The following is a 15,297-nucleotide window of genomic DNA, read 5'->3' on the forward strand; positions in this document are numbered from 1 at the left end:
GAAAAGTCATAAATGCCAGATTTATGCTGATAAGGTACATGTGCCGCCAAATCCTTTGAATGTGATGTCTTCGCCGTGGCCTTTTGCTATGTGGGGCATCGATATGATTGGAAAGATCGAGCTGATTGCCTCCAATGGGCATCACTTCATCCTTGTTGCCATCGACTATTTCACCAAGTGGGTCGAAGCAGCGTCGTTTGCGAATGTCACTAGACATGTGGTTGCCCGATTCATTAAGAAAGAAATCATTTGTCGCTATGGGATTCCCGAAAGGATCATTACTGATAATGGTTCTAATCTCAACAACAAAATGATGAAGGAGTTGTGCCAGAACTTCAACATTCAGCATCACAATTCTTCCCCTTACCGCCCTAAGATGAACGGTGCTGTTGAGGCGGCAAATAAGAACATAAAGAAGATTGTGCCGAAGATGGTCGTTACGTACAGAGATTGGCATGAGATGTTACCCTTCGCCTTGCATGGGTATTGTACTTCAGTACGTACATTGACCGGGGCAACCCCTTACTCCCTTGTGTATGGTATGGAAGCAGTCCTACCTGTTGAAGTGGAGATTCCTTCTCTAAGAGTCCTGTTGGATGTCAAGTTAGACGAAGCTGAATGGATTCGGACATGGTTCAATGAGTTGAGTCTTATCGAAGAGAAGCGAATAGCAGCCATTTGTCATGGGCAGTTGTATCAGAGTCGGATGAAGAGAGCCTTTGATCAGAAAGTGCGTCCTCGATGCTTCCAGGTCGGAGATTTGGTGTTGAAAAGGATCCTTCCTCCTCAGATAGATCACAGGGGCAAGTGGACTCCTAACTATGATGGACTGTATATTGTCACCAAGGTTTTTGATGGTGGGGCCTTAATGCTTGCAACTATGGATGGTGAAAACTTCACTTCCCCTGTGAAATCAGACGCAGTTAAAAAATACTTCGCATAAAATAGACCCGCTGGACAGTAAAAAGAATAGTCCAGGCAAAAATGGGCATCCTGACGAACCAAGAAAATGAAAAGGTTCGGGCAAAAATTAGGGATTAAAAATGAAAAGATCGTACACCCGGTAAGTTGAAAACCTGAAAAGGCAACTTAGGCAAAAATGGGTATCCCGGTGGATTGAAAACCCGAAAAGGGCGATCCAGGCAAAAGTTAGGGATTAAGCGAATGACTGCATTCTGAGTAGTTATGAATCTCATCTCGTGTCAATGACTGAAAACTTTTGAAGGATAGGAAATAGTCCAATCACTCTTTTCAGAAAGATGATCATCTGGAGGATCTTGAAGACGAGCAAGTCATAGCAGAATTGGAACCTAATAGAAATCCATTTCACATTGCCATTAGATTAACTTCTGTTTTTATCTTTTGTGCGATTACCTCTTTCCAGGGATTGCTTCCTGATGTAAATGCCTATTCAGAGGCCATTCAATCAATAAAATCATGTTATTCAGTATATCTCTGTTTTCATTTTCATTTTACTATTTTATTTGCAAAAATGACGTCCGAATTTTTGATAAACATTGCATCATGAAACATAAGAGCTTTACAGGTACATGCTTAATAAACATTTAAAATTGTTGTAAATGTTAAGTGCTTTAGATCGTCTATTCAGAACAGGTACCCTCGGGGCATTTCCTTATGGTTCCCCGCCGATGATCGCGAATGTTTTCCCCCAACAGTTAAAGTTGGTATCTTATCCATGCAGAGCTGATCAGAGCATTGGATTCTTCGATCCCCAGCAGGCTCTCACTGTTGTACCTCCCCCAAGCGGTTGTTTCAGAATATACACTCCCCAGTAGAGTTGATAGTGCCAGACTATATATCCCCAGCGGAGTTGACAGTGTCAGACTGTATCTTCCCAGCAGAAGCGGCTGCTCCTCAGGGTTCGATGCCAGATTGATGATCTCGACGCCAGATCCATGGTCTCTTTCCTTGAAGCAGAATCTCGGTACCGTATCGGTGTTTGCTTCCCCTGCAAAGTCGTCTCTCTCGCAGATTATGGTTTCCAGAACCACTATCGCTTTCCCCAACAACAGGTTTTCAGTGCCGTTCACTCCCCAGTCAGAGTCTCGGTATTTCGTCATTGCTAGAACACCGTGTGGCGGGTCATTTCCCCACATAATTCTTTGCGCTGTGCATCTCCAACAGCCTTGTCAGGGTCCAGAAGATGGTGATCATTTCCCCAGCAGATTCCCTTGCCTCGGCTTGGCATTCTACCCAGCATTTCGCATCCCTGCATGTAGAATCATATTGCATTGCATCCTCCCAAATCGCGTAGCATTTCCATTTTCATGGAGCATTACGCCATTGAAAGATTCAAACATACGCATGTAAGCATAAAACATTCTCGGTATCCCAAGTGATAAGCCAGAAGTTGTTTCCAATCTCAGACTGAAGATTGTTCACGACTTACCTTTATTATCCCCAGCAAGTGTCATTGGCCCATGTGCCGCCTCTATTATCTTTCCCTATTTCTGCCGATGCTGACAGGCATGAAGTTTCCGGTATTCAGATCGAAGTGGCATTCAGGCCAAGTTTCCGGTATTCAGACCGAAGTGGCGTTCAGGCCAGTTTTCCGGTATTCAAACCGAAGTGGCATTCAGGCCAGTTTCTGGTATTCAGACCGAAGTGGCGTTCAGGTCAGTTTTCCGATGTTCAGATCGAAGAAGTTTCCGACGTTCAGGTCGATGCAACTTGTGGCATTCAGGCCAGTTTCCGGTATTCAGTTCGAAGTGGCATTCAGGCCAAGTTTCCGGTATTCAGACCGAAGTGGCATTCAGGCCAATTTTCCGATATTCAGATCGAAGTGGCATTCAAGCCAGTTTTCCGATGTTCAGATCGAAGTGGCATTCAGGCCAGTTTTCCGATGTTCAGATCGAAGAAGTTTCCGACGTTCAGGTCGATGCAACTTGTGGCATTCAGGCCAATTTTCCGATATTCAGATCGAAGTGGCATTCAGGCCAATTTTCCGATATTGAGATCGAAGTGGCATTCAGGCCAGTTTTCTGATGTTCAGATCGAAGAAGTTTCCGACATTCAGGTCGACGCAACTTGTGGCATTCAGGCCAGCCTCTCGGTGTTTGGACCGATATTAATAATCTCATATCTTCCGATGTTCAGATCGAAGTCATTTCCAGTATTCAGACTGATGAGCGGCATTCAGGCCATGGTTATTTCTGTGTTACCATTTATTTTGGGTATCCAGGTTAACATTCTTTTTCGGTATTCAGACTAACTCTCACCATACCAGACGAATTCTTCTTTCAAGACCACCTCTTTGCCGATTCTGACAGGCATTGTTACTTCACTTCACTTCAGTGCAAATTTTCGGGCTTTTATTGTATTCAATCCCTTGATACCTCGAAAGTGCGAAAGGCGTTACTATCTTCTTTTCGGGTCTCCAGTTGATTGAATAGAGGCAACTGTAATACCTCAAAATTTGCCCCCCTCATTCATGCATTCATTTTTAGGTCATTTAAACATTGCATTTCATCATGTCAATCGGAATTAGATCCAAGAAGCTTGAATATCATCCAAGACACTTTGTGGGTCCTATCTGGGTGATCAGTCAACACAAAGGAATGGCTTGAGATACTTCCAACATGTTCAAATGGGGTCTATTCATCAGTCAAAACGTTAATCTTGAAGGAGCAAAAGTTTGTTCATGAGCTGTCATGCTCGCTAGGCGAGCAGAATGGGTCGCCTAGCGAGTCCCAAGAAAAGCCACCAGAATCACCTATGCTCAGAGGAATTTCTTGAACTGTCATGCTCGCTAGGCGAAGCCCACGCGTTTAAAAAAAACGAAAAACGAAAAAAAAATTAAATAAATAAATAAAATATAACAGAAAAATCTTGGACTTGGACCTCTCTCTTTTGAGCCCACAAAGTCACAAAAATCAGGTTATAAATTCTAGACTTCCATCTCCCAAAAAACCCTGGGGAAAAAGATAGTGAGAGAAGAGCTAATAGAGTTCAGAGCAACCTCCAGAGACTGAAGGGAACTCATCTGCAAAGAACCAATTCCCTCTCATATAAACCCTCAGATTGCTTTGCAAACCCAATCGGGCAATTCAATTTCATTCGATCTCTCCGATCAGGTTTGCCCTATTTCCACTACTTTATACTTTCAACCTTTGAATTTCGATACTCTTTTGATGCATGTGTTTGACAAGAGGTTTAGGCCTCCTACACTTGGTTGCTTTTTGTGAGCTCTTTTTGTGAATTTTAATGGCATGATTCATGTGGTTACATTTTGATTTGGGGTAACTCTTGATTGCGCCCCATCTTGTCACTCTAACCTGTTTGTTGAGTTTTTTGTGAGGGCTCACATGACTCCTGAAAGGATAGCTTGCTTGGCATTCCATTTTATTTGTGGGATACCATTTGGAGATTTATTCCGATTACCTGTATTGACTTGCTTTCTTTGATGGTACCAGCTCGAGAGATCTCTGGGTTTCTTATTTCTTTAGCTGTTATTACTTCGGATCTTTATCCGTGTGGTAGATCTCTTGATACTTTATCTTTCTCGCATTTTACCGCTTTCTTAGCTGGAAGACCTCAATATGACGCAATGTTTTCTTTTGTTTGTTTACTTTTGTGCCCAAAGACCTCCAAGAAGAGGCATCAGTGCTAAAGACCTCCCTGAAGAGGCAATTGACGGATAAAAGGGATTAGTAATCAATCCCCCGTTATTCAGTGTGTCGTTCTTTAAGCTCGCACTACGTGTCGATGCTTCAGAACAAAAGCCCTAGATCTTTTGTCTGGTCAGTCAGTGGAGAAGGTTCCACCTTTCTGAATCCCCACTCTTTGTCATGATCTCACCCTGTCAAGGGTTAAGAGCTATGAGGTCTTATCCTCATTACCCTTTTGATCTGCTCACCCTGACGTTCAATGTCAGTGGTTAAGAGCCCATTTGATTACCTTTTTCATGGCTTGTTTGTCGAGGTTGATATGACCCCTCTTAACTAAAGCCTTACCTATGTATGTTTAAGCACCCTGATTGGCATTTTACTTTATGCATGTTTGTTTTGTATAGTGTGATCGTCTCCCCATAGGATTGCTAGGCTTCGTATAGTCTCTCGTTTGCATGTCAATTAAGGTAGCACTGTTCCTTCGTCTAGGACTTCCTTTTTGCATGAGCATCCCTAAAACACCAACAACTCATTGATTTTTCTTCTCCTAAGAACACGTTAACTCCTTCTACTACAGGCGAGTAAGTCTCCAAAGGTCGAGCATCCGGTAGATTGCGTAGTAACGTCGTTCACCCAAAAACACAACCCTTAACCCGTAGGTAGCCGAACTACGGCTTGCTCTGATTCTCATTCCAGATGAGATACGTAGGCATAAGACGCGATGTCTTAGCGAGCACACTCCTCTTTAACCCATAGGTAGCCGAGCTACGAAGACTCTGATTCTCATATTCAGATGGGATACGTATGCAGTGGATGCGACATCCGTGCGAGTAATTTTCTTTTGACCCCTCTTTTAGTAAATAGTACATTAGATAAACCCACACCCTTTAGACAAGAACAACAAAAGTGGATCCCGTAGAGTACTACGGATGCGTAGGGGTGCTAATACCTTCCCTTCGCATAATCGGCTCCCGAACCCAAGATTTGGTTGCGAGACCTCGTCTTTTCCTTTCCTTTTTCCAGGTTTACTTCGAGCGTTTCCTTTCCCTCCTTTGGGATAAATAACGCGCGGTGGCGTCTCTTCTGTCCTTTCTTTTCTCGCCGGTTGTTTTTTTGCATCTTCTTTTTTCAGGTTGTGACAATTGGGAACGCCTACATTTACACTTACGCTCTTCAATTTAGTTTGACAACTTTCTAGCTTTTTAGTATTTTCTTTTCAGCAACCTTGTTTCCGTTGCCTTAGTTTATTCGCCATTCTTTTTAGAATTTCCGTTTTTCCCTTTTTCCTTCTCGTTTTCCAGTTAGCCATAGTAGTAGTTTCCTACACTGGGAAACTACTACACTTTATTTAATTTTAGTAAACAATTTGTATTGAAGAAGCAAAGCCTATCGACTTGTGGAGGACTGCTCAAGTACTCCAAGAATCGCTATACTCTGTTACTTCGATCTCCAGGTTTTTATTGAATTATTATTATTGTTGCCCATTTATTACTATAATTATGTTTGCCACAATGTTGATCTGTTTATGCCTTGTGTTTGCCTTATTTAACATGTCTGGCTAAATTACCGGTATCGGTATGTAGCAACTCAATTTGATAGGATTTAATAATAATCGGTGAAAACCCTTTTTCTCAAACAATCTTTTAGGCTGAAGTTTTTAATTTAAATTTAATTAACTTTATCACAAAAGCGTGAAAAGCTATTTAATACGGTTTTGCCACGAGAGTGGGAAATTAACTAAGGTGAGAACCAACAATCGCGAGAGCGTGAGGCTCGAGTTGGATAGTAAAAATTAGGCATTGAGTTTAAAAACACCGAGAGCACTTTAAAAGCAATTAGAACTTATTTATTTTCAAAAAGTAATTTTAACTTCAAATGGGACAGCGAGAGCGTACATTCTGACTTAAAGCTATAGGCCGAATCAACAATTACGAGAGTGTGAGATAAAGTCTTTTAAATAAATATTTTCTACTGAGAGATATTTGGCATTTAAACTATTCACCGGTGACTTATCGAATCCCTGACAATTAATGCGCTGCATACTGATTCCTTCCATAAAATCCTTCTTAAAACTAATTTTCCCTTAAATTTACTATTTTTCCCCCAAACTTCTACTAATCATTCCCTTAGCTAAATATAGTGACGTTAGTGACACTAGTTTGACCATAGGTCCCTGTGGGATCGATATCTTTTAAAACTAAAGCGACTGGACTATGCACTTGCAGTCAAGTACCTGACAGACTATATTTTATATATAGCCAGACGAAGCATCAAGTTTTTGGCGCCGTTGCCTGGGACCTGTTTTAGTCGAATAGTGCGATTCTTTCGTTGCACGGTATAGACTAAGGTAAAAATAAAACTAATCTTCTCTCCCTTCTTTTCCTGATTGTATGCCAAGTACTCGCTCACAAGGCGATAACTTAGCACCACCAATCCCTGAATTAAAGTGTTTCTTATACGTAAGACGCCGAATACACGAATATCAACAAAAGTACGGTATTCCAGATATCTTCTCTCCTCCTAAACCAGAAGAAAAACCAAACATGGCTGAAGAAGGACCACAGAATCGTCCTCTTAAATTCTACGCTACCCAGTCCCAACAAGAACCTCACAACAGTATTGCTGCCCCCACTATCAATCGAAACGATTTCGAGCTGAAACCCTCACTATTATCAGCCGTCCAAGAACATCAATTTGATGGAAATCCTACGGACGATCCTAATGAACACCTGACCAAGTTTGTGCAGTACGCAGATACTGTAAAGGCGAATGGTGTATCAAAAGATGCGATAAGACTGCGCCTCTTTCCTTTCTCACTAAGAGACAAAGCTTGGGCTTGGTTTCAATCCTTGTCATCCAACTCAGTCACGATATGGGAAGAACTGAAGAATGTTTTCTTATCCCGATATTTTCCGTCGAGCAAAACTGCTATGTTGAGAGCTCAAATCAACAGATTCAGGCAAAAAGATGTGGAATCTCTCTACGAAGCGTGGGAGAGATACAAGGACATGATGAGGATATCTCCACATCACGGTCTCGAAGACTGGGTGATCATTCACACATTTTACAATGGGCTTCTGTATAACACAAGACTTACAATAGACGCTGCCGCGGGCGGTGCACTTATGGATAAGCCATACACCGAAGCCTATCAACTCATTGAAAACATGGCCCAAAACCATTGCCAATGGGGAGGTGAAAGAACTCCAGTGGAAAAGTCCCAGACTAAGGGTGGAATGTAAGAAATCAGTAGCCTTGACCATGTTCATGCAAAGGTAGATGCCCTTGTTCAAAAATTAGATAACTTGACCATACCACCCGCAGCCACCGGGCTGCTGTAACTCCAAACTGTGAGTTATGTGGAAACCCTGGACACATTGCACAAGAATGTCAAATATTAGCAGGAGTCCCAACCGATCAAGTGAATTACACACAAGGAAATCCCTATTTGAATACCTACAACCCAGGTTGGAAAAACCATCCTAATTTTTCGTATAAGAATAACAATGCCCTGTATGCACCTGGCCAAGCACCAGCTGTTCTGCCTGGATATCAAAAGCCAGCGAATAATGCTCCTAACATGCCTAGGAAGACAAATCTCGAGTTAATGATGGAAAGCTTCATAGCTACCCAAGCTTAGACAAACAAAGACTTCTTGAACCAAAACATACATACTAGCGAGCAACTTAAGCAACTAGCGAACAAAGTAGACGCCTTAGCCACCCACAATAAAATGCTTGAAACACAGATTTCACAAGTGGCTCAACACCAAGCATCTACAACCGCTCCAGCTGGAACATTTCCTGGACAGCCGCAACCTAATCCAAAGGGACATGCAAATGTCGTTATACTGAGGAGTGGAAAAGAAGTAGACGGACCAGTAGATCCAAGACTCCAAAACCCTGCCATGTACCAAAAACCAGATAAAACCTTAACTGAGCAGGTGAATGAACCAAAGGAAACATAAGATAATACCCAAGAGGCCGAAGAGAAAGAAAAACCTTATGTGCCTCCACCTCCTTATAAACCACCCATTCTGTATCCTCAAAGACTCAAGAGTTCTAAAACTGCGAATCAATTTAGGAAATTTGTTGAACTTCTGAAGCAACTAAAAATTACGATACCCTTTACAAAAGCCATCACACAAATGCCCTCCTATGCCAAATTTCTTAAGGAAATCCTATCTAATAAGAAAAAGATTGAGGATGACGAAACAGTTACACTTACTGCCGAGTGTAGCGCCATAATCCAGAATAACATGCCTCCCAAACTAAAAGACCTGGGTAGTTTTTCCATACCCTGCGTCATTAGAAAATTTGTCATAGACAAAGCTCTATGCGATCTAGGAGCCAGCATTAGCGTAATGCCCTTAACCATTTGTAAAAGGCTCAATATGGGAGAATTAAGACCGACCAAGATGTCTGTTCAATTAGCTGACCGCTCAATCAAATATCCTGTCGGTAGACTAGAGAATGTCCCAGTACGTGTAGGACAATTTTACATTCCTACAGACTTTATAATCATGGACATCAAAGAAGATGCCAGTACACCTATCATATTAGGAAGGCCATTCTTGGCTACCGCCGGAGCAATAATAGACGTAAAGAGAGGTAAGCTGACATTCGAAGTTGGAGAGGAAAAGGTTGAATTCATCTTGACTCAATTCTTACAAGCGCCAGCTACATACGACACCTGCTATCTGCTTGATGTCATAGACGAGTGCGTGAGAGATATGGAGATGGAAGAAACCACATACTCTGAAATAATGAAAATCCAAATCCCTCCAATCTTTGAAGACAATAATTGGCATGAACCATACGAAAACGAAAGTCTAAGTGAATGCTTAGCACTTACACCCGACCACATGCCATGCCCAAAGAAACCTGACTTGGAATTAAAAGCACTACCAAAGAACCTAAGATACGAATTCCTAGACACTGAATTGAAAAGACCAGTAATAGTCAACGCTGACTTGGGACAGATGGAAACTGAGAAATTACTAGTTGTCCTAAGAAAATATCTAACAACGTTAGGATATAACATCGCAGATCTAAAAGGAATAAGTCCTTCTATCTGTATGCATCGCATTATGCTGGAGGAAGATTGTAAAACCTCTAGAGAACACCAGAGAAGGATCAACCCAATCCTAAGTACCGTAGTCAAGGATGAAGTGAAGAAACTTCTAGATGCTGGAATCATATACCCGATCTCCGATAGTCAATGGGTTAGCCCCGTTCATGTAGTACCCAAGAAAGGCGGTGTTACAGTTGTTAAGAACGAGAAGGGAGAATCCATAGCATAAAGAGTTGTGACCGGAAGTAGAATGTGCATTGACTATAGAAAACTGAATAAAGCCACTCGTAAAGATCATTTCCCTCTACCCTTCATTGACCAAATGCTTGAACGATTAGCTAAGCATTCTCACTTCTGCTATCTAGACGGTTATTCAGGATTCTTTCAAATCCCAATTCATCCTGACGACCAAGAAAAGACTACCTTCACATGCCCCTATGGTACATTCGCCTACCGACGAATGCCATTTGGCTTATGTAACGCTCCGCAACATTTCAAAGATTCATGATGGCAATCTTCGCTGATTTTATAGACGACATCATGGAAGTCTTTATGGACGATTTTTCTGTTTGCGGGCAGAGTTTTGAAGGATGTCTATCTAACCTTGAAATGGTACTCGAAAGATGCGTGAAAGTAAACCTCGTTTTAAACTGGGAGAAATGCCATTTCATGGTTCAACAAGGAATTGTGTTAGGTCACGTGGTATCTGACAGAGGAATTGAAGTAGACAAAGCAAAAATCGAAATTATAGAGAACCTTCAACCTCCGAAAACCGTACGAGAAATAAGAAGCTTTCTAGGACACGCCGGTTTCTACCGACATTTTATTAAGGATTTCTCGAAAATAACCAAGTCACTTACAGGATTATTTATGAAAGACGCTGATTTCATATTTGATGAAAAATGCTTAACAACGTTCAACCAACTGAAAACATGTTTAATCACCGCACCCATAATGCAACCACCTGACTGGAGATTACCCTTCGAAATCATGTGCGATGCGAGTGATTACGCAGTAGGCGCAGTACTAGGACAAAAGGAAGGATAAGAAGCTTCATGCTATTTACTATGCGAGCAGAATGCTAGATCCTGCCCAAATGAACTACGCCACCACTGAAAAAGAACTTCTAGCAGTCGTGTTCGCTTTGGACAAATTCCGTTCCTACCTAGTAGGGGAAAAAATTATCATCTATACCGACCACGCCGCTATTAGATATCTATTAAGTAAGAAGGATGCCAAACCAAGACTTTTAAGATGGATCCTGCTCTTACAAGAATTTGACTTAGAGATAAAGGATAAGAAAGGTACTGAAAACGTAGTAGCGGACCACTTATCACGAATCGAAGGGAACAAACCTGAACAAATCCCAATTAACGATGATTTCCCTTACGAACGACTCATAGCCCAAATGGAAAGTGATATGTCTGAACTAACATTAAACGATACAGAAATAGAAGAATCGGTGGAAGAAATACATGTGAATGCAACTCTGCCATGGTATGCTGATTTTGTCAACTACCTAGCTGTCGGAGTACTTCCATCGGACTTATCTTACCAATAGAAGAAGAAATTCTTCCATGACCTAAAACAGTATTACTGGGATGAACCTCTACTTTTCAAAAGAGGTACCGACGGTATCTTCCGTTGATGTGTTCCAGAGGACGAAATAGATGATATAATCTCTCATTGCCATTCCACTCCCTATGGAGGGCATGCAAGTACCTCAAAGACCTGCACTAAGATCCTGCAATCAGGCCTTATTTGGCCTACTCTATGGAAAGACGTCCATAACGCGGTTATAAAATGCGACCGGTGCCAACGCACTGGCAACATCTCAAGACGCGATGAAATGCCACAAACGGGAATCTTAGAAGTAGAAGTCTTCGATGTATGGGGGATTGACTTCATGGGACCATTCCCAGCTTCTTTTGGTAATAAATACATACTCGTTCCGGTCGACTATGTTTCAAAGTGGATCGAGGTTGTAGCTTCTCCAACAAATGACACACGAGTAGTGATCAAGTTGTTCAAAAACAATATCTTTCCCAGATTCGGTGTGCCAAAACTAGTAGTTAGTGACGGTGGCTCCCACTTCATATCGAATATCTTTGGAAAACTTCTTCTGAAGTACGGAGTCCGACACCGCGTAGCAACACCGTATCATCCACAAACTAGCGGGTAAGTCGAAGTCTCGAATCGAGAAATAAAACAAATTCTTGAGAAGACCGTAGGAATATCCAGAAAAGACTGGTCATCCAAACTAAATGAAGCTTTGTGGGCCTACAGGACGGCATACAAAACCCCGATAGGAACCACACCCTTCAAACTAGTTTATGGTAAATCATGTCACCTCCCTGTAAAATTGGAACACAAAGCATATTGGGCAATTAAAACCCTAAATATAAACTACACTTCCGCAGGCGAGAAACGGATTCTGGACATCCACGAATTAGAAGAGCTGAGATTGGACGCTTACGAGAATGCCAGGATCTACAAAGAGCGAACCAAAAGATGGCATGACAAACGCATTTCTAGGAAGGAGTTTAAAGTCGGCGACGTAGTGCTACTATTCAATTCAAGACTTAAACTTTTTCCAGGAAAACTCAAATCTCGGTGGTCCGGCCCTTTCGAGATCACCAAAGTCCTAAATAGTGGTGCGATAGAAATAAAAGGTAGGAATAGTGACCCTTTTATAGTAAACGGGCAGCGCTTAAAGCATTATCATAATATTGAAAATAGAGACTATTCGAACAGTCTCAGACTCATAGAGCTGCCCGCTCAACCCAACACCTAGTACACCGTGACGCTACTGTCGAACTTACGACATTAAACAAAGTGCTTAGTGGGAGACAACCCACCTTTTTGTTATCTTTATTACAAACTATTTTCCTTCTTTGCTTTTCTTCTTTATTTTGTTTGCTCCCCTCTTCTTGATTCTTTGCAGTCATTCTTGTTGCTTCTAGTAACTAACTTAGACATATTGGATACTGATAAACAGGATAATTACTAACTAGTTAGTTAATTACTTTCATCATGCAACAAATAGAGACAGTTTTCAGAGGCAGAGTTCAACGAAGGCGGTATGATTATCTAGCCCTGAAGGATATGGAATTGACCATATATTATGATGGACCGACCATGGATAAATTAGGCATCCGAGATAGCATCCTATTTATGTTTAACCAACTTGGGTGGGAGAACGCAGCCATTAAGAGACGGTTTGTCACGTACCGTGAACTAACCTTAGAATTCCTTAGCTCCCTTGTATACATCCCTGAGCATGGTTACGGACTTAACAAAGGGTTGATATCCTTTAGGTTATTTAGCATGGACTTCACCTATACCCGTCGAGACCTTGCTGACCTCCTAGGATTCCCTAGTGGCCCTTTTATTTTTACTACCCGCCAGGAGGACCTAATCGATGACATCGACCTAGATGACTTTTGGGGTAGCATAACTGGAGAATCCAACCCAAACCCGAATGAGATGCACTCACAAAAGATCCATAACCCTGTTATCCGATACTTTCATAAAATTCTAGCCCACACCTTATTTAGTAAGGAAGAGAATAACACCTTAGTGTCCCACGATGAGCTCTTCATCTTGCTATGTGTCGATCAAGGTCGACATGTCAATATCGTGACATTCATGATGGAAAGATTTGTTCACCTTGCTAAGAATAACCGTACCCCAATAATCATAGGTGGCCTAGTAACCACGATAGCAGACGCCATCAGACTTGTACGCCCACTTTATGAGCTTGTACCTTTTGGAAACATCCGACCCATGGATATCGATTTTTGCTTTAATCGCAGAATCATAGGAAACATTGGGATGGATACCTTTGATTATCTAATCAGTAACGAAGTGGTTCGACTATTTACCTTGCCTAACCATGAGAAAACGAGTGTTCACAACCGCAATAATTGGCTTTATGACTTAGATGAACACCCTATTGATCCACCTTCACCTCCCGCGACACCGCCTAAATATGAGTGTATCAATGACCCTATCCATATGGAAGAATCTGACCCTGAAACACCTCCTAACTATTATAACATTGATGAACCGGCTCCTCTATCATATGCTGATAATCATGCCATGCTCATCACCCGTTTGGATGCTTTTCAAGCTGACATCACAATTGTGAAAGAAGAGATAAAGCTCATACGCTTTGATGTCCTAGGCCTGATGGATATAGCCGTTGAGCAGTTTCATCATCTGAACGAAGTTGTCGCTGCATTGGGACAAAACCGTGGCTAATACTACTGACCACGGATTTCTCCTACTCGCACTAAGCAATGAGGACACTGCTTTGTTTTGTGTGGGGAGGGAGCACATTTATTTCACTACCTTTGTTATTTTATTGCTTTTGTTTGCTATGTTATCGCTACAATTTTTTCCCTATGTTACATTTAATTTCAATCTATTAATGCATTTGCAATTCATTTACTTCTGCTTATTCATTTATTTATTTATTTTTGCATTTATGCTGTTAAAATTCAATTGCTTAGTTATCATTTTTGCTGTTATCATATGCTGCTGCAACCTGTGTTGAAAAATTGAAAATCAGAGTGTGACGACCGTCACATATAGGGTGACGCCCGTCTCACAGACGTGGCGACCGTCACGGATCTGCCACGATCGTCACACGACATGCAAATGACCGTTACGAGCATCTGACTGTTGCAGACGACCGTTACGCATCCATTGCGCGTGACGACCGTCACACCCCTGTGACGACCGTCACGAATTCTAGAGAGCTCGCCTATAAATGCAGGCGCTCTTTTTCCCTTCTTCCTCATCAATTAACATTCTCATTACCATTCTGCTCTCCATCTATTCAATTCTTTACATTTTCTTCAAGCGTGTAACTCACTTAAATATTCCATCCCACCCACCAATACCAAAAGTTTCATAAACCTTACAAATGGCCCGTCAAGAAAGAGCTACTCCCGACATATCAACCGTCGTATTCCGAAATGGAGAAGCCGGCGAAAGCCAGAGAAGCAACTACCTCAAGTTCTACCAACGCTTCGTTCAAGCTACGAGTTATGTTGATCATGAATGCCTGACGAAGTTAGGACTTTTGGAGGGCGTGGAGTGGATGCTAACAAACTTCAGCACATTTATTTCACTACCTTTGTTATTTTATTGCTTTTGTTTGCTATGTTATCGCTACAATTTTTTCCCTATGTTACATTTAATTTCAATCTATTAATGCATTTGCAATTCATTTACTTCTGCTTATTCATTTATTTATTTATTTCTGCATTTATGCTGTTAAAATTCAATTGCTTAGTTATCATTTTTGCTGTTATCATATGCTACTGCAACCTGTGTTGAAAAATTGAAAATCAGAGTGTGACGACCATCACATATAGGGTGACAACCGTCACGGATCTGCCATGATCGTCACACGGCATGCAAATAACCGTTACGAGCATCTGGCCGTTGCAGACGACCTTTACGCAACCGTTGCGCGTGACGACCGTCACACCCCTGTGACGACCGTCACGAATTCCAGAGAGCTCGCCTATAAATGTAGGCGCTCTTTTTCCCTTCTTCCTCATCAATTACCACTCTCATTACCATT

General features: G+C 41.7%; 1 non-coding gene across 1 annotated transcript; it reads right to left on the reverse strand.

Moving 5' to 3' along the window:
- Window positions 1-7,558: 7,558 nt before the first annotated feature.
- LOC127099405 (small nucleolar RNA R71) lies at window positions 7,559-7,665 on the reverse strand. Its single transcript, XR_007793909.1, has one exon. It is a non-coding gene; the product is annotated as a small nucleolar RNA R71 (small nucleolar RNA).
- Window positions 7,666-15,297: the final 7,632 nt, after the last annotated feature.

This window comes from Lathyrus oleraceus, chromosome 6, assembly GCF_024323335.1.
Source record: "Lathyrus oleraceus cultivar Zhongwan6 chromosome 6, CAAS_Psat_ZW6_1.0, whole genome shotgun sequence".
NCBI classification, from domain to species: Eukaryota; Viridiplantae; Streptophyta; class Magnoliopsida; order Fabales; family Fabaceae; genus Lathyrus; species Lathyrus oleraceus.